The sequence below is a fragment of the Alligator sinensis genome, unplaced genomic scaffold, assembly GCF_000455745.1.
Source record: "Alligator sinensis unplaced genomic scaffold, ASM45574v1 scaffold326_1, whole genome shotgun sequence".
Taxonomy (NCBI): Eukaryota; Metazoa; Chordata; order Crocodylia; family Alligatoridae; genus Alligator; species Alligator sinensis.
In genome coordinates, this window is record NW_005842239.1 from 1,489,360 (window position 1) to 1,508,140 (window position 18,781).

Sequence of the window (18,781 nt, forward strand, 5' to 3'; positions counted from 1 at the left end):
CTTGCCTCCTGTGACACCCCACTGGGGCTATAAGTGCTAAGCGTGGTCCCGTATCAGGTGGGTGGGGAGCGTGCATGGTGAAGGGCATCTTCATTAGTGCGTTAGATGGCTTTGGTAGTCGAGTCACTTGTGCTCCCCCACCCCCATGGTTCAGGACCAGTCGTCGCTGTGCTGTACAGAACGATTGCGGGTGAAGTTCCCATCGACAACCCTAACTTCTTTATGAACTCACAGGTGGGGTTGCCATGCTCCACACCCTGTCCCATCCCAAAGAAAAAAGAGGGATGGTTTTGTCTTCCGGTGGCCTGCCCTGTAAGTAAGTAACCCAATCTTTTCATGTCCATAGGACCAAGGAAACCAGACCACATGTGCCAGCACAGGTGAGGAGTGGGAGAAAAGCAGGCTCTGCTCTTGCCTTTCTTCTTCCCTTCCCCATTGCCTTCTTGATCCTTCCTCCTCTCCCCTTCTCCTCCCTCCATGTCCACCTGGTCCCTCATACCAAGCTTTGGAAGCTGATGGCTTAAAACAAGGATGGTAATATCATGGGACTCGCTACTGTCCTCTGGCTTGCTAAGTACCTAGGGCTGCATGTTTTCTTCCACATGAAGACACACAGTGGGTGAGGATTTTCAGCCTTTTCTGCAGCATCAGACGGCAGTAGTGCATAATGCTGTCGTGTTCCTCTGGCAACGTGGCAATGGGGGAGGCAGCACACAGGGTTCGGTTGCATAAACACCAAGCAAGGTGCAGTCCCGTGGATCACACCTGTTTCAAAGCCCAGGGACATTAGGCCATATGCACAAGCTGGGTTTTTCCAATGTGCAGACACTACAGCTACGTGTCCCTTGGTTCCCTGCTGCTGGCTGGGGTCCTGTGACAGCTCTGGTGGCGTTTGCAGGGTAGGCAGAGGAGGTTAGTGATCCAGCTCAGCAGCTCAGCATGGGCTTAACACTAAGTACATGAGTTGTCCTGTTTGAAGTCGATTTAAAGTTAAGCATTTTAGTGGAGCAGGAACTTTGTGGTTGTCTTTCTCAGCGTTCGCTTCCAGAGTGTATAGCTGTACAGCGTGTGGCTCACCCTGGCATCTCTAACTAGTCTCTGCATTGGACCCTGCTATGCTAGGCATGGCAAAAAGATGATGCCTACCCAAAAAGCTTACTGTCAAACAAGGTCTCTTCTCTCCTGCTGTGCCCCTTTGCACAAACTTTCCTGTGCGTGTGGTTGTATTGGGGCACTGCGGTTAGCAGAAAAGGCGTATGAGTCCGTACTGCATGGTTGCATTTGCCCTTCTCTGTATGTCCACTGCAAACTGTTCCTGCCTCATTCTCAAGGCAGGGAAACGATAGGAGTGATCATCTGGAAATCTGCAAGACGCTGGGATTTTTTCTTGAAGGACCCGTGCAGGTTTATCCTACTGACCTGCTCTTTTTTTCTTACCAGTATAGCACCTTAGCCATAGCACCCACCAAAACAATGATTATTGTTGTTTTTTTAATTGACTTTTTCTACATTTATTAATGACTGGCGTAGACTGAGTTAGTGGGTAAGTAGCAGTATCTGGAGCTGAACTGGCTCAGCATGATAACGATGGAGGGACATGAGTGCGATCAGGAGGAATAATCAACTCCTTGACTTGGATACTCTGAAGGGATTCAAGACTTCAGACCAGGTCCAAGACCAAAAGTGCCGCATGCCAGGGCTTTTCAAAATAACGCCCTTAAGAAATGACCAGCCGGAGTCCATCTCTCTGATCCAGCTTCTCGTGCTCACTCATGCTGCCTGAAGGTACAATTCATCCAGTTAGGTTAAGTACATGAAATAAGGTGTCCTTTCACCTGAGACCCACGCAGCATTTCACAAACATTAATCACATTTGTGAACACCCCTTTGAGAGAGGTCAGTGCAATCTTCATTTAATTTGGCATGGAGCGGTAAGAATGAAGTGTTGAAGGTTATCAAAGTGTGAGTAACACCACTGAAATGGACTTTAAGTACTGGAACCACAACGTAGAGCAGACATTTTCCTAAACTCAGTTAATAGATACAAAAAAAGTGAAACTAGAACAGAGTAATCAGAAAAGGCATTGCTGAGTCTGAAATGGGGTACTGAGCGGTGGCTGGGAGTCCTATACGCTGCAGTAATATGAGTCATAAATAGAAATAATAAAATGAAATCTCCCACTCGACACTTTCAAGAAAACTTGTATTCAGTATCTAACAAAAGAGCTGCTGTTTAGTACGTTCTTCGGTTGTTTAGTCCTGTGAATAAGACTGCCGAAAATTCTCAATGGTTTCTCTAGTCCAATTGCAGTAGCTTTTAGGAGATACTTCCAGTTTTATATTCGGCGCTATGATCTTACCAGTGATTTAAGGAATTAATAAGCCTAAACATAGAAAAACATATTAAAGGATAATGAACAAGTTGCTTTATTGTACAAGAAATTGCCGAGAGACTTAACTTGGAATCTGGAGTTGTTTAATGCCCAAGTTGAAAACTTCCCTCCCTTTCTTTCTGGGTATTTTAACATTGCAGCAAATGCTTCACTTAACTTCGCTAAAACAAGAAAGATTAACCGGTGCGTACATTTATATAGGTAACTAGTGAATAAAAGAAAGCCCACTGGAGGTATATCACTGTTTTAATGGGACATATTAGGGTGCTGTAGCAATCACTTATGTTAATAAGCTTTTGGGTTAGACTATCTCCTTTCCCTCAACCCTGGCATTCAGCTACACTTTTCCATTCTGTATCACCAAATATATCTTACTCTTAATTATTTTTAGACCCTCATACCTAGGACTTTCCCTCTTTAACAAGAAAAAAAAATAAATCCTAGAGGCTTCGTCCTATACGAGTAACAGAGGGAACTGATCCGTTGCTCCAGAAACACAGAGGCACTCAACTTTTTATGCATCCCATCCTCTCTAAAATGCCTCTTTCCCATGTCCCACTCACTTAACACCCAGACTTAAGTCATGTGGAGGAGAGGGCCCCTTCTTCTCTCTGTTGCTGTTTCATCAGGCCCGTGCCCCTTGCTGTGGATAAAAATGAAAGCGGATGAGTCCACACCATTATCCAAATCTTTGAGACCTCATCAGTCCCAAATCAGTAGCCCTAGTTGTATGGCTCTAAAATAGATGTTTTTACTTGTCTGTAGGAGGGAAGAGCCTTGATTTTGGTCTTGTGTCTTCTCCCTGAACTGGGGTTTGCCTCTGCTTCCCCGAACCAGCCAGAAATCCCAGCTCAACACCGTGCTGACTCCCTAAGCTCTCTGTAGCCCACTGCCCTTGCTCCCTCTTTTCATTATTCCCTGATGGTGATCTGGTACAGACAGCCCCAATCTGAACCATGCTGTAAGTGCTTTAGTATCTAAGGACGTTTATACACATGCTTCAGGAGTAGGAGGGTGGGGTGCTTTAATTAGAGTGGCTCTTGGAGTCACTCTAATTAAAGCACCCAGAGCGTCATGTGTATCAGCGTGCCCGTGCTAAAAAATGATGGTGGGGGTGTTTTAAGTAAAGCTCATCAAATGAATTTTAGTTAAAATGCCCCCACCACCATTTTTCAGTGCTGAGATGTTGATACACATGACGCTCCAGGTACTTTAATTAGGAAATTATTGGTATTAGGAATAATAGGAAAGCGCCCCCACTACCATTTTTCGGCGCGGAGACACTGATACATGTGTTGTCTGCTGGAGTGCGGTATTTACCACGCTCCAGCGGACTTGATTAATCGAGTCTGCACGTCTGTAGGCATCCTAAGGTAAACAGCAGGGGCGCATCCCTTTTATCTGGGTTAACTGAGGTGTAATGGGAAGTGGGGGACATGGTCACTAGGGACAGAGTTCCTTAGCTTTCAGGGTTTGTGTGACATTTCCAGGTCCAAGGAACGAGATGCTGGCTCTTCCCGTGATTTCACAGCACGCTGTCAGGTCAATGCGATTGCTGCTTGTCAGCCCTCTCCCCAGCCCCGTGTCCCCTCGGTGCAGTTTACACATGCCGGTTGAGAAGGAAGGCTGGTGTTCAAGTTTGGGCTTGGAGCTGGGATGCCAGAAACCTTAGTTCAAATCCTAGCTCTCTTTTGAAATGCTTGCTTGACATCCGACACGTTAGACATTTTCTGCCATCAGTTGTCCATTCATGTAGGATGGGTGGGCTGGCACCATATTCCCATCACCCGTTAGCTCCCTGAGTTGTTTAACCCACAGGCTAAGTACAGACAGCCAAAAAGCCTGAGACTGAATCGCTCCAGTCTTTGCAGGTTAGTCTAAGCTGGGCTGGAACAAAACTGATCGTGGGCTGGAAAACATGCTGGGATGCGGGGGGACTGTGGTTTAACTTGAGCCAGGAAGGGGTCCGGGACAGAAGTTTCATAAACCAGTTTGACCCAAATCAGTCAAGTCTGATACTGCATTCAAAGAGGTTTATCTTAAACCAGCTTCAGCCATTTTGAAACTGGTTTATGTGCACTGAACTTCTGTTCTGTTACAGCTTTAAACCAGTTTCTGATCATTTAAGCTGGTTTAAGTGTAACTTCTGTCGCTAGCCACATTGTTGGTATCAGAGACTTTCTAATTCTTTGTACTACAATTATTTTCCACCCTGGGGCTGCTGGGTGCTGTTGTGTTACAAACAGCCATCACTGCGATAGCAAATCTGCACAGTGACCCTGCGTGTGTTTTCTGCTTCTTGGGTGAGGAAAGCAAGGCACAGAGGGGCTGGTGACTTGCTTGGAGACGAGAAGCTAAGGCAATGGCAGGACTGCGCTTGGGCTTGTGAGGTTTCCCATGCAGCTGACTCTGGAGGGCTTCAGTTCGAGCATTGAAAGGCAAGTGATATAATAGCAAGCCTCCAAACTTGTGCAGAAGAGAATGTGTATACAGACTAGGTTCATTTAAATCTAGATTAAATCAGATCTAGACTAAATCTCAGGGTGAAGGGAGGGGAAATGAAGGCAGCTTTAAGAGTGGAGTTTAGTAAGAAGTAGACATTTGCTGCACATCCACACAGTAACTCACTATGCACTGGTTTGTCCGTGTAGACAAACCCCTAGATTAACCTTCTGCTTCTGTTCTCCAGGTTGTCTTTTGGTGTTGCAGTCTGCTTTATATGCAGTGGGATATGTTGCAATGAACTCGTTAGCACTCGTATTTGTAAGCTTTATATGCACATAACCCTGGGCTGGATTGGTGGAACCAGGCCGATTTGGTGTGTCAATGCCTTTCTTTTGTTAACAGATTAAAAGAGCTTCCCTGTTAGGGGTTTGTGGAAAAAGGCTTGGGATGCTAGCCTCATGGCCACAGCACCATGGATAGATTTCATCCCTTGTAGCGCCCTTGCTGCAATATTGCCATATCTTCCCCATCCCCTTTTTTATTCGACTGTGTCAAACCTGTGCATGTGCACATGCTTGCAGTATAGTATTGTGCGAGGACGCATGTGTCTGGTGTGTATCGCTACAGAAATATGGAGGGCAGAGGTTTAATACTGGTAGGAATAACTAAAGTGAATGAAGAGAAACGAGCCTGGACTGAGTATTAGGAGGCGCTTTGCTTTCTTCTAGTGACATCTGTTCGACGGAGCAGAGATGGGAGAGGCCCCACTTCTCGAGTTGTTTCACGGTGTGTTGCACAAAGCGCTGGGAAATAGATCGTGGGAAATAATGCTCGTTGCCCCCTTGGGGGTAGACTAAATGACCTAACAGAGCTCTCTCATCTCTAATTTCTATGAATCAACTTCACTTGACATACAGTATCTCGAATGTGTGACTCATCAGCTCCTATGTCGGTAATCACCGTTCGTGCGGTTAAATACTCTGCCTGATGTTCCCTGCTCTTACAGGTCTGGTGTAGTCGGGGGAGTCTGGACGTTTCGGGATCTTTAGCACCCTTCCTGCTGGAATAGAGGCACTTGTGCTTCACAATATATTGTACCAGAATAATTGAGATTTCCCTTTACCAAGTTTTTCTATTTTTTTTTTTTTTATTCTGGGGATAGGGGCATAAGAATTTGGGGACCTCAGCATAAAGTTTAGCAAATGTAAACTCTACCATCACAACTTTCGGGTCCTGCTTCGGCCGGTGAGTGCTGCCGTGTCCAGGTCTGCAAGGCTGAGTTTGCATCTGCTGTAGTCAGGATGTATTTGAGCCCCGAATTAGAGGGAGAGAAAGGGATTTGTGTGTAATTCTAAATTACAGTGCCGTGAGCCCACAGCAATGTCACACTTAGTCCTTCAGCCGGATGCTGATGGATGCATGACTCACCAGAGCCGTACCCTGGCAGTACCGCGCCTGCAGGAGAGGCTCCTTTACAATACATCTAGCATGTCCCCCGCCTTTGCTGAGAGCAAGGCTGCACTCTCAGCGTGCTGTCAGAGTTTGCAGGGGATTACAACAGACGCACTAAACCCGCTCAGGTTTGCAGAACATTGTTTGAAACAAAGCCCAAAGCGAGCGCATCCTGCAAGCCAGCGAGACCTGGACCGGGCGATGCAGTACAGCTCATCACCAGCTGCAGTTAACCCTTTGGAGGAGGCACCTGCAGGCCCAATCCATGCTCCTGCACCGTCACACCCACGCGTGTTTTTAAGCTTCCTTCCTGCTGGAGATTTTTCTCCTTCCTATTTACACAGCACCTGCAAAAATGTAGCAGGTGTTTGATCAGCGTCTGGCTGTGCTGGTACTCTACCTGCAGAAAGTACATGCGATGGAGGCAGGGGATGTTTTATTTAGCAGGCTTATAACATCAAAGCACCCCCTTTTATGCCAGGACTTGTACCGTGTAGCACAGGATGCTATAAGTTAGGTGATAGTTGGAAACCACGTTATCGGCTCTTATGCCCGGAGAATATTGAATTTATGAAACAGTCATTTTCTGACTGATTTGGCTTTTCTGCAGCCGCGCTGTCAAACTGGAGGGCACTGGATTGAGAGTCAGGAGATTTAGGCTCCGTTCTTGGCTCTGTCACCTGTCTGCTTTGTGACCTTGGGCTTCTGACTTACCCTGCTTGTGCCTCTGTTTCCCCTTTGTCTTGTCGATTTATGTTGTGGATGTTTTGGGCAGGGACTACCACTACGTACAGCTACATAATACAAAGAAATGATGGAGGAGAAAAAGTGGCATCTTCATACTTCATATCTGTGTGAATATTTTTTTTTAACTGACGGTACCCTTCACGTTTGTTAGGGGGAAGAGAGATTATCATGTGCGTTTTCATGGGGAGATGTTCAGGTACTGCAGTTATGGGTGACCTCTTTAAAACCTAAGTCCATTTATTTGCCTTAAAGACCACATTTTTGTTATGATGCACACACACATGAACACCATACAAACATACTGTAATATCTCAGCATGTGGTCACCCCAACCAGAGGGAGTACTGAATTTAAAATGAGGACTTTGAGTAGTTGTCATCACTTTTCCCTTGCCCTTTCCTGTCCTTACAATCACACAGTCCAAAAAAGAAAAAGAAAAACAAAACAAAACCCCAAACCTTCAGAAGTAACCTCTTTCCTTTTGCTGCCTTTGACTTTGGCTTAGGGAAAGGGATGACAACTGAAAGAAGGAGGAGATTAGAGATCAAACACAAGTCAACAATTGGCAGATGGAAGGAGGTAGCGATGGGGTATTGCAGCAGCCTGCACACTTTCGGAGCCATGGGCCAGAACAACCTGGCTCCTCTCTGACCTGGGATGGAGGACTTTGGCAGTGTGGACCTTTTAGTGTGCCGGTGGCACAGGGCTTTGCCCATGCCCAAGTCTGAACCAGGGCTGGACAGATGGGGTGGGGAGGGAAAGATTTGCTTGGTGTGAGGGATGCTTCACTCAGGCTGGATATTGGGTTGGCCCTTGGGGTCAGATCCACAGGCGTACTTCGGCGCTACCTCCCGCTGGCTGGCTCTGGGAGTGCTGCAAACACTAGTTGAACTGGGGCTGTTGGTGGGTGGAAGAAGATGCTGTGCGGGCACTGGGGTGTGTTGGGTTGGCCCGGTTCAGAAACGCAGTAGTGTCCCCAGACGGGGAATCTTGAGCTAGAAACCAGACCCAAGATTTTTATTTTTTTGCCTTGAATGACCTAGTGCTGCGAAGGTCAAAGATCTGATGATTTATGGATCGATTAGCAAAGGAAATTTTGCTTTGCTGGTAAAGGGGGACGAACATGAAAGCCTTGGCAGTGCCTGCTAAGTTGGCAGCTTTGCTCCAGGTACTTTCTGCACTGATGTGAGTGTTTGATGTCCGTACAACCAGGGGAACGAGGAGTTTGTTGGCTTCTCGGTCCTCGGCTGCCTGGTTCTGCAGCTGCACCACATGTAATGCTGCGGGGCTTTGAACTGTGGCTACTTGTGTTCAGTGATAACGCCCATTATGTGGGAACACTGAACTCCTGGCTTAGAAGGGACATGGGGTCAGGATAGATGCCCCTGCCAGCAGTAGTGCCTCATTATTGTGTCTTGGAGGATTTCCAAGCCCTTTAGAAAGCCCTGTCCTCATTTTGTCCTCTTGCAGAGCCAGACATTTTAACCACCGGTTTAGTACCGTCCCATTACTTTAGAGTATCTACACAGCACAAGTGCAGGTCTGATTGTAACGCAGGTCAGGTCTTATCTAGCTATAATGTGGAACAGCAGCGGTGAAGGTGCAGCAACACCAAACTCTGCATGGCTTAGGAGCCGGGCTCTCTCGAGGGCTTCGAATTGCTAACCCATGCCGATGCCTGTCTTGCCGTGTCTTTGCAGCTATCATCACCCATGAGCTTGGGGATGCCTATCCATGCTGTAGCATCTCACGAAGTAGGCTGCTATGTACAAAAACCTCCCTGGACTAGTCTCAAAGGTGCCATCCTGCCCACGCTACTCATTTTGCCAGGTGGACATACTCAATGAGGCATAAGCACTAGCTTAAAGCTCAGCATGGGCTTAAATGCTTTCTTGAATAGTGACATGGTACCCAGCTACTTCTTTCTTAGCATGGTACCCAGCTACTTATCTTTTTGCACAGCCACTTCTGACTGCACCTTGCGATGCAAATATTGTAAGGCAGCCTGCAATACTCCCCTGAGCTCTTCAGCTTTTCCAGCCTCCGTATTCTATGCACCAGTTCACTTACAGTCTGATTTTGTGTAAGCATCCCCCAGAAACAGAGATGCATGTAGTTCTGCTCTGGAAACCAACTGTGAAAGTGGCCCCTTCTGACTGCTCCATATGTATTCAGAACGAGAGCTGCTTATTTCCAGACAGAAATAAATGGCTTGGCTACGTCCTCAAGTGAAGGCTTGCTCCTGTTACTTGTGCAGAGCCAACTGAGCTGAGACCTGGCACCTTCCATCGTACCTGTCTGTTTAGTCGTCAGTCCTCCGGGGGGGCTTCGTGGAGAGCATTGAACATTGTTGACTGCTTGCATTCACCTGTAGCGTACCTGGCGGGGAAAGACAAGAGAGATGCTTTTAGCATTTCATATGGCCTTTGCATTTATTTTACCTATTCCACGTTGAGAGCACTTGGGGCAACTGACTGAACGATCAACTTCTGCATGTGTTGTGGCATCAGGAATTTATTTATGCAAGTGATGTTTTGCCTTCGCGGTTCTCTTTGTGTCCCCCCCAATTAGGGAACCACTGATCTTATAGACGGGGCAAAGGGGCAGGATTGAACAGACCCCATGGGCAGGAGCTGTCTTTGACTCTGATAATTCTCCTTCCTTTTTATTGCCCTCTGTTTTTTGTGCTTCCTCAGTGCTGGTCCACACAGCTTCCACCTGTGCCGCACACGAATGCCACAAGCACGGGCTTGCACGCTCGCTCCCCCTAGATCTGTTGTGGCAGTGCTCATGCCCCTCACATCCTCCACACTGCTGTAGCTGGCGGTACAAGAGCCAGGGTGTTTGCAAGCACCACTCAGCTCCTTCTTGCCGCTAGTGCATGGAGCTGTCTGTTTTTCTGCAAAGTACCTCTCCTACCTATAAGGGTTCTTTTCCTTTCTTGCGTTCCCCATTACTTAATGTTTGCCCTCATCTTGCCCCCCAGGTAATTTTGCTTGGGGCATGATTCTGGCCACTCTTTGCAAAGAGTCCATGCCCCATGTGCAATTCAAAGTTCCCCAGATTCAATACCGCCCATAGCGTGATCCTGCCGTGCCTGCATCTGGTTTGCCCAGAAGAGGGACATGTTCCACCCCAGCACTTGGATTATTCATTCGTCCTCCAAGGGCACCCTCCAGAACTGGGAGGCACCTCTCAAGATCTTGCTTGGGGAGACCATGCCGTCTGTAACATCTACTTTTTGAGCCCTGGCACAGACGGACTTGCTTTGGCACTGGCAAATTGTGGTTCCACCTCCTCAAGGCTTCCCATAGACCTTGGCTTTGTCTAGATGGGTAGAAAGGAACGTCTCTGTTGAGGCTCCAAATTCAGGTGCCCATCCCCAGCCTCCTTTTTCCCAAGGCAGTTCTAATACCCGCATCTCCTTGACCCTTCTGGGTGCTCCTGAACTCACGATCAAGTTGGCCTCTGCATTGGTGCTTGCATGTTGTGATGCCTTTGGCACAAGTACCCACCACGATCATCATCTCATTAATGTCCCCGGGCATTTAGTCTTTGGCATCACATGTCCTGCTACTGGATGTTCTGGCATCAAAGCCATTTACTGAACCTACTGATCTTTCTGCTAGTCCAGTGAATGGTTGTGGACTGGGGAATGCCAAAGGATACTGCAAATGCAGCGTTGGTCTTGGCTGAATGTGTGCTAATGTGACCTGGAGGGTCCGTGTAAGATGCATCCTAATAGATTGAGGCCTGATTATTATTATTATTATTATATTGCTTTTTAAGTTTAGTCTCCCCCAGCTGCAGTTGAATGCCGTGCCACAAGCCGACAGCTTCCATCGTGAATGCTGGTCCCTGAGAGCTCCTTGCAAGGCTGCTGCCTGGAGGGCTGTCCAGCCTTTCTCATCATAGTACTCGTTAGCGCAAGCCGTCGGATGCCAGCCTCTGCAGAGCTATCCTGCAGTCACTCTTCAAGTGGGAGCCCTCGTCTGCCTCCTGTTTAGGGAACTGGTCCCTAATCAACAAGAGTCAGGTCTGTGCATGCAGACGCTTGAACAAAGACTCTTAACCTCTCTCCAGGGTTGACCAGATTTGACCACCGTGGCTTTAACTGCTGGTTTGATCCCATTTAAAAAGTCCTGTTTTTAATTGAGTTGTGACTGCTGGCGTTTACAAAAACATGTTTTGTCAAAGGTTGGCCTAATTAGGAAAAATGTGTGCCGTTAATTATTGAGGCTTCACAACTGGTAGTTTGAACTGTGTATCAGTTAAGTCTGTGTAGGAAATTTTCAAACCCAAAAATTGTCCAAAGGAGATAAAGTTCTCTGTAGATATTAGGTATGATTTAAAACAAACCAATTATTCTTGTGTGTTCAAGTATGGCATTTGTTTGAACTAGCACACGCAGACTTATTAACTACTAATTGGTACCACGCTCTTCACACATTCAAATCAAAGACCTGAAAAGTGAAATATAGTTTTTAATGAGAGTGAAAGCTGGAGATGTATTTAAAAAAATACAATTTTATTCTTGAAAGGAAAAAAAAAATCCTGCTTGTGATGTCTTAGGGTGTTAATACACGTGCTGTGGGAGGCGGAGGGCGGGCTGCTTTTAATTAGAGCGGCTCCGAGAACCATTCTAATTAAAGCACCTGGAGCGTTACATGTATCAGCTTCCCCACGCTGAAAAATGATGGTGGGGGTGCTTTAACTAAAACTCGTTGAATGAGTCTTAGTTAAAGCGCCCCTGCCACCGGTTTTCAGCGTGAGGACACTAATGCATGTGACACTGGAGTCTGCTAAGTGATTACCACGCTCCGGCAGACTCAGTTAATTCAGTCTGCTCCAACACGCTGTAATTACAGTGCGCCAGAGCAGCCTCGATGCACGTGTATAGGCACCCTTAAAGAGTATTTAGCCTATGAAAAATAGAGAGAGAGGGAAGAAAACAAAAAACAAATACAAAAAACCCACTGCACTTTACATTTCACTCTTATTCGGTATTTCAAATCAGAATCTGGCTCCTTTTCACCGACTTCGGCACTAAGCATTTTATAGCACATTACAAGTTTGCTCTCTTTCTCCACTTCTGACCATTTTGGGTGCTGTGTTTGTTTTGTTTCTTGGGTTATTTTGGAGGAAACTAGACTTCAAGAAAACTTTACTGAAGTGTATGATGCTAAGTGTACTTGCAGATGAGTCAAATGTAACAAATACTGGCTCCAAATATTTTTCCAATGAAGGCCACCATGTAGCTGGTTTTACATTCGTCTTCACCCTCTGAGAAGAACAGGTTGCGGTAGGGATTTTCCCATGCCTGGAACTGGATTATAAGGCTCCATTTCTTGCAAAACCCACTGTTGAGCAACTTCTTGTTCTGCACTTAAATTTAGCCCTATGTGCTGCGGACGAAGCGTATCGGCTGGCAAGCGAGCTGGGCCCACCCCAGTCATTAAACCTACACTTGATTAGTTTTTGCATATCATTTCAGATCTTCGTCATGTCTTATAAGTAGCCTCTCGTGTTATATCTGCAGTTCTGGCGTGTCTCTCTGGAGTTGGTCAAGAGCAACTGCTTTGGGTTTAGTTGGTAACAAGTGCTTTGCTTCTTTGCACAGCTGCATCTGGCTCATATTTGGACCGTGTTGTCCTGAATGTCATCCTCGTGTTTCCTCGTTCTACAAATTTTATTAAAAACACTGTCTTTTGGACTAGATTCAAGGCATGCCACTTGGCTGTTCCACCTGGTGACTCTTAGCAGCCGGGGCAGAAGAGATCCCTTACAATTGCTAAGTTGGCCATTTGCAGCGCGGTGGTTTTGGAAGGTTTTCTGAGCTTCTGTCCCTTGACTAATAATAGGTTTCGCAGAGATAGACGTGCCATTTCCCACCAGGATCATGAAATGAGAGGCACAACCGCAGCTTGTAAACAAAAGTCACGCTCTTCTGTTTCTTCTTGGTTCTCACAGAGTTTTTCACGTAATTTTTCACATTGTTTTCAGTATCATTGGTCAAAACTAAAAAAAAATGGTGTGAAGGGTTGTTTTTTTTTGACAATCTGCCTCTGCAGTAGTTGAAGAGTTTGAGATGCTGTACCCCAGCAGGCTTTGTGATGTACCCCCTCTCCCTGCTAATCACAGTCCCTTTTTATAGGAATAAAGGATGGGAGGAGTGGTTGCAGCCACTTCACCCCTTTACCGCAGTAATCTGAAGGGTAATGTGGGGTGCAGGTGTGGCCATAATAGATCCCACCATTCAGGGTCCAGTTGCTCATTTGGGGTACATGTGCACTAAGAGCAATGTCCAGGTCTGCATTGTGTCTCGAAGACCCCTGAGCAATATAGACCCCTTCTTTAGTCTTGTAAGCTCTTTGGGACAGGCTTTCTCTCTTGCTGTGTATTTGTATGGCACCTATTGCAGGGAGGCCCTGATGTGAGATGTGTTCTCCATGTACTCCTTTAATTGAAAAATAATAGGTGGTGTTTGCCAGGTACTAGACCAGGGGTCGGCACCCGTGTGATTCTCTGTGCCGAGCTGGTATCTGTCCTTTGATGACTTGCCCCTTTCCTCGAGGAAAGCAGTAGCAGATTGAGGAACAGGACCCAGGTGCTGCACTGTTTTAAATGTCTAGATAACATGTTCTCACCTACTATCCCTCACTTTGCCTAAATATAGTGCCTAGACAGCAAGGTAATTGTCACAGTAAGGATACGTGTGCAGTCATACAACTAGGGAAAAGGGGCGGGGGGAGTTGTGTTAAGAGGATTAAAGAGTCACTTTTCCAAGGATAGGCATCGTTCAATGGGAGGGTACTCTAGCCTCCTTCAGGAAGTTTCCAGATTTTTGGGGAGGCAATTAAGGTGGTGTCAGCAAAATGATATTTTTTGTTCCCACTCCTCTTGCTTTTCCTGCGATAAACATGGCTATCAAATGGTATAAAGCACCAGTCCGCACAGATAAATTCATTGCAACACGCAATGGGCAGCGGTTGTGTCTGTAGGACAAAATGCTGCAGGAAGCCTTTATCTTCTACATACTATCAGAGGCAACAGTCAGCTTCAGATTTATTTAATGTATTGCCAACATGCAACTTGTATTCTTCTCCACCTGCCTGTTTGGCTTCTCTGATAGACTCCTAAAAGGCGTCTGGCTGGGAAAGATGCTGATTTCATTGAATATGGAAGTAGCCATCAAGGCAGTATCCGATGACAGCAGCGTGGATTAAAAAAACCCGTTTGTTTTTTAATTAGAAAGATGTATTTCTTTTACATTTAACGTTCTTTTGTTATTTCTCTATTGCTGCTGTTTCCTTCCCATCTGATTGCTGGAGTGGATGTTTTGTATTTGGTTTTTTGTTGGGGTTTTTTGTTTGTTTTTTGTTTCCTAATTGTTCTAAACATTCACAATTTGCATAGGATTTTTTTTCTTTCTACCAAGAGATTTCAATGCTCAGCTATGCTGAAAAAGACAAGACCAGACCTCATTAACAATTGGTACTGTGAGAAAACTACAAGTTCATACACACAATTAATAAGCAAATAGTCTGTGCGGCACTTGCAATTTCCAGCTGCTTTCTGATAAATTGCTTTCTCGACTTGTGGCAGTTTGGAAAGGCTTCAGAAATACCCTTCCAGTTGAAGTCAGATGGTTTTATGGTCCAAAGTCACCAAATGCTTGGAAGATTCCCCCATTAGCTACTGGAATATGGGCCCGGGAATCTGCCAGCAGACTCCTGTTTTTTTCAGAATATTGTTCTTGGTGTTTTTAGTAATGATAATTTAGTTAAGCGCATCAGGTCATTAATAATCTTTTCCTGGTTGACACTGGAGCACTTTTGTTTTGAATTGATAAAGACTTTCTGTTGCTATTAAAACAGTCATTAACAAAAATAAAGCCTTTATTTAACCTCGATGTTGCAAATATTGATAAACGTACTTGATTTGAGGGAAATGAGTGTCTCCTCGAAATCAATGGGATGGTTCATAAAAGTAAAGTGCTGCTTAAGTGTCCTAGGTATCAGGCCCATAATTTTCATTATCTTGATTTTTGCATGTAGCAATATTATGACGTGCGTGAGATCCTTACCATTAGGGAGAGGTTAAAAAAAAAAAAAAAGTTCAATTTACATTTTAATCTGACGCTTCAGTAGCACAATATTAACTTCCTTTTACAAATCCTCAGGCTGAGTTAGATCAATGAGCAGTTTTACAAGGTGCTTTAAATGGCCTTGCCCTGAATGACAGCGTTCCAAAATGATTGATATTTATGGATTGCATAAGTGATGCTAAAATGATTTTATATATATATATATTTTTTCTTCAAAAGTGACAAAATAGTCCTTTTATTTTAAAAGGACAGCCACAGCTATCCAGTGTATTGCCATGCATCGCTTATGGCAGGGTGGTCAACTCTTGGATGACCAGGGCGGTACACCGGGCATCGCTGCACTGTGCTTCCCCACAACGGCAGGGGCAGGACACCTGAAGGAGGAGCCCAGAGACCCTGGCAGCAGCAGCAGCAGCAGCAGCAGCAGGAGTGTTATTAGGAGTAGTAGCTGGGTGAGAACCTGCAGGCTGTGAGTTAGATGGCCCAGATTTGTATATGCCTATGAGTACGTTACTGTGAAGTAACATAGATTATGACTTCACAGCATATTAGCTTTCTTCTAAGAAGAGCCCATGTGTAAGCTCTCTGATGCTGCAGTAACTGGGGTTAGCTCCCTCATTTTGCTAGAAATTAGGAGCATACACCTGAATCGTTACTGCAGAATAGCTGGTGCATCGTACCCGCACACCTTACTCCGCCCTCCTAACCTGGAAGGAAGACACCTACTTCTCCTGTCTGCATTAACAGCTGTTGTTGCCCACATGTGGTGGGGTTTAGATGAACGTGCACAAATCTGAAGAATTCAGGGAAATACCCCCTGGTCTGTGTGCAGTTTTTGGCCTGGGTTGTGCATGCTGTTTTGCTCAGGAGCACTTTACAGATCCAGCACTGCAGTGCCTTTCAGAGGCTTGGCTCAATGTGGTGATGTGCATGAGCAGGTGCATGCCAGAGCCTGACCGCTGCATGCACACGTGTCAAGCTCTGTGGGGATAGCTTCATACCTGCTGCTGCACATGTTGGCAGTCCAGGGCTTGCTCTTCGGGGTGTCCTCTGCTGAGAGAAGGAAGCAGAGGTTTCATGTAGAAGTGTCGGAGTAGTAAATGGGCAGGGATCCATAGACCTGAATAAGATCCCAGATCAAGATCTAAGTTTCAGGTGGGAGGCTGCCCATTGACTATGTCATCTTCCAAAGATGACGATGATCAATTAAAAATATGGGAATACCCACACTTACAATTGAAAGGGGTCCACACCTCCATTCGAACATTGTTAGGGGTCTGCAAATGAAAAACATGTTGAAAAGGCTGTTCTAGAGGATGCCTAGTATGGCTCTTGCTTTTAGAGATCTGCATCCTAGAGAGACTGAAGTGTCTGCTAAGTCAACTTTGGCATCTCCCCAACCTCCAGAGTGAGGGAAACGTGCCACAAAGCCTGCACTGATCTTTTCTGCATGCACACCATACTGTACGCTCTGCTCTCCCCATTGTCTTCATCGCCATTTAAATCAGGACAGTTGCAGGGCATGGGGAAGGGCTTCTGAGTCTGGTCCCCGATGCTGCTGCTGGTCTGAGGTTGGAGAACAAGCACGCCACGCTCCTGCAATTCCTGGTAAATAAGAGACATCTTGAGCATTGGCATGTGTCCTTTTTAAAGGCACCTCCTGCCTTAGTCGTTAAGTGACCTTGAAGAGTGGCAGCTGGGCTTCTGGCACTCATTTTGTGGAAGTATTTTACTTTTTATGGTGGTTTGTCCTCTCTTTCTGGCTGCCTGCCTGCCTGTCTCTCAGGCTAGGTACAGACATTCAAGAAGCACGAAGCGGAGTTGATCTAAGTTACATGGTTTTCTGTAAGCGGCGTAGTTGAGATCAGCAGTGAAAAGAAGACACATTCGCCCTTCGGTGGGGGTGCAAATCTTAGACCAGGTGCTGCCGGTTGTAAACCCGGCTGTGTGCGCTGAACTGCTGTTCTGTTACAGGTACAGACCGATTTTGGGTGCCACACTTCTGGTATGGGTGTAGACCGGTTTCTGATCGCTTACACCGGTACAAGTGTAATGTTGGTACCTGGCCTTAATCTCAACCCCCCTCTTTCTGGTTTCCTCGGTTTTTGTTTTTGTTTTTGTTTTTTCATCCCTCCCTTGCTTTTCTTGGCCCCAAGTGAAGGCAGTGACATTGTTTTAGAGCAGTGCATAAATACCTTCACCGTTCGGCACAAGGATATTTATGCTCACCTTTTTCTGTTGGTGCAGGCTGCAAATATGCCTTGTGCTCAGACCAGAACTATTCATCTCAAAGTGCCTGGAGCAGACTTTAACTATGGGATATATGCTTTCAGCAGGGGCAGGGGCTGTACCCTAAATTACTGAAATAATAAGCTCCTTCATCCAGTGAGAGGGGCGCTCACCTGGTTTGGTTTTTAACGTGTTCTGACCCGTGATGGGACCATTGCCTAGTGTGTCAGATGGCTTGTTCTGCTCTTCGCTGCGCATGAATATATTATTGCCGTCCCTTGAAACCCTTGCCAAAATGAGATGCGTATCTTGCGAGCGAGCAGCATTTTGAGTGCAGTAAATAGATTCCCCCTTGTCTACCTCCAGAAGGATGTGGGCATTGCTGTGGACGTGACTAGAGTGCACCTTGAAGAAACATTCCCCTCGGAGATGGCTCCGATAATGCAACGCCCCGCAGAAGAGCTGCTTGTTGCGTTTGTAGGGCAGTACACGTTTGCATATGCTGCAGACAGTCTGCTGGTGATTGAAGGTTGGGAATGGGAGTCGGAGGAATGGCTCGAGTCCCCGCCCCTGCCATTGGCCCACGCTGACTTGGATCAGTCGGATCTCTTTTTTCAGTACCTCAGTTTTCCTCTGACTGGTACAAGACAGAACCTAGCAACATAGATTTCATCGACATTAGGGCTGGAAGGGACCTCGCATCGGGTCCAGCCCCCCGCCCCAGGGGCAGGAAGTCAGCTAGGGTCAAAGGATCCCAGCAAGATAAGTGGCCAAATGTGTCTTAAAAGTGTCCAGAGTAGGTGCTTGCACCACTTCTGAGGGGAGCCTATTCCAGGCCTTGGGGGCTCGGACAATAAAGAAGTTTTCCTTATGTCCAACCTAAAACGGTCTTGCAGGAGTTTGTGACCATTGGACCTCGTCGTTGCTTGGGGTGCTTTCGTGAACAGGCGTCCCCCCAGCTCCTGATGCACGCCCCGACGTACTTACAGCGGTGCACACCCTGACGTACTTACAGAGGTCCACAGCCCTCTCGTACTTACAGCGGTGCGCACCCCTGTTGTATTTACAGCGGTGCGCACCCCTGATGTACTTACAGTGGTGCACACCCTGACGTGCTTACAGTGGTCCACACCTCTGATGTGCTTACAGCGGTGCACACCCCTGCCGTATTTACAGCAGTGCACACACTGCAGGGCTCGGTCCTTGGACCGATACTCTTCAATGTCTTCATCAGCGACATGGACGAGGGAGTGAAGTGTACTCTGTCCAAGTTTGCAGATGACACAAAGCTATGGGGAGAAGTGGACGCGCCGGAGGGCAGGGAACAGCTGCAAGCAGACCTGGACAGGTTGGACAAGTGGGCAGAAAACAACAGAATGCAGTTCAACAAGGAGAAATGCAAAGTGCTG

General features: G+C 46.5%; 1 protein-coding gene across 7 annotated transcripts in view; it reads left to right on the forward strand.

Annotated features, from left to right (window-relative positions):
* TSNARE1 (t-SNARE domain containing 1) overlaps window positions 1–18,781 on the forward strand; it is a 518,176-nt gene that overhangs the window by 187,455 nt on the left and 311,940 nt on the right. The gene's annotated exons all lie outside the window — the stretch shown is intronic.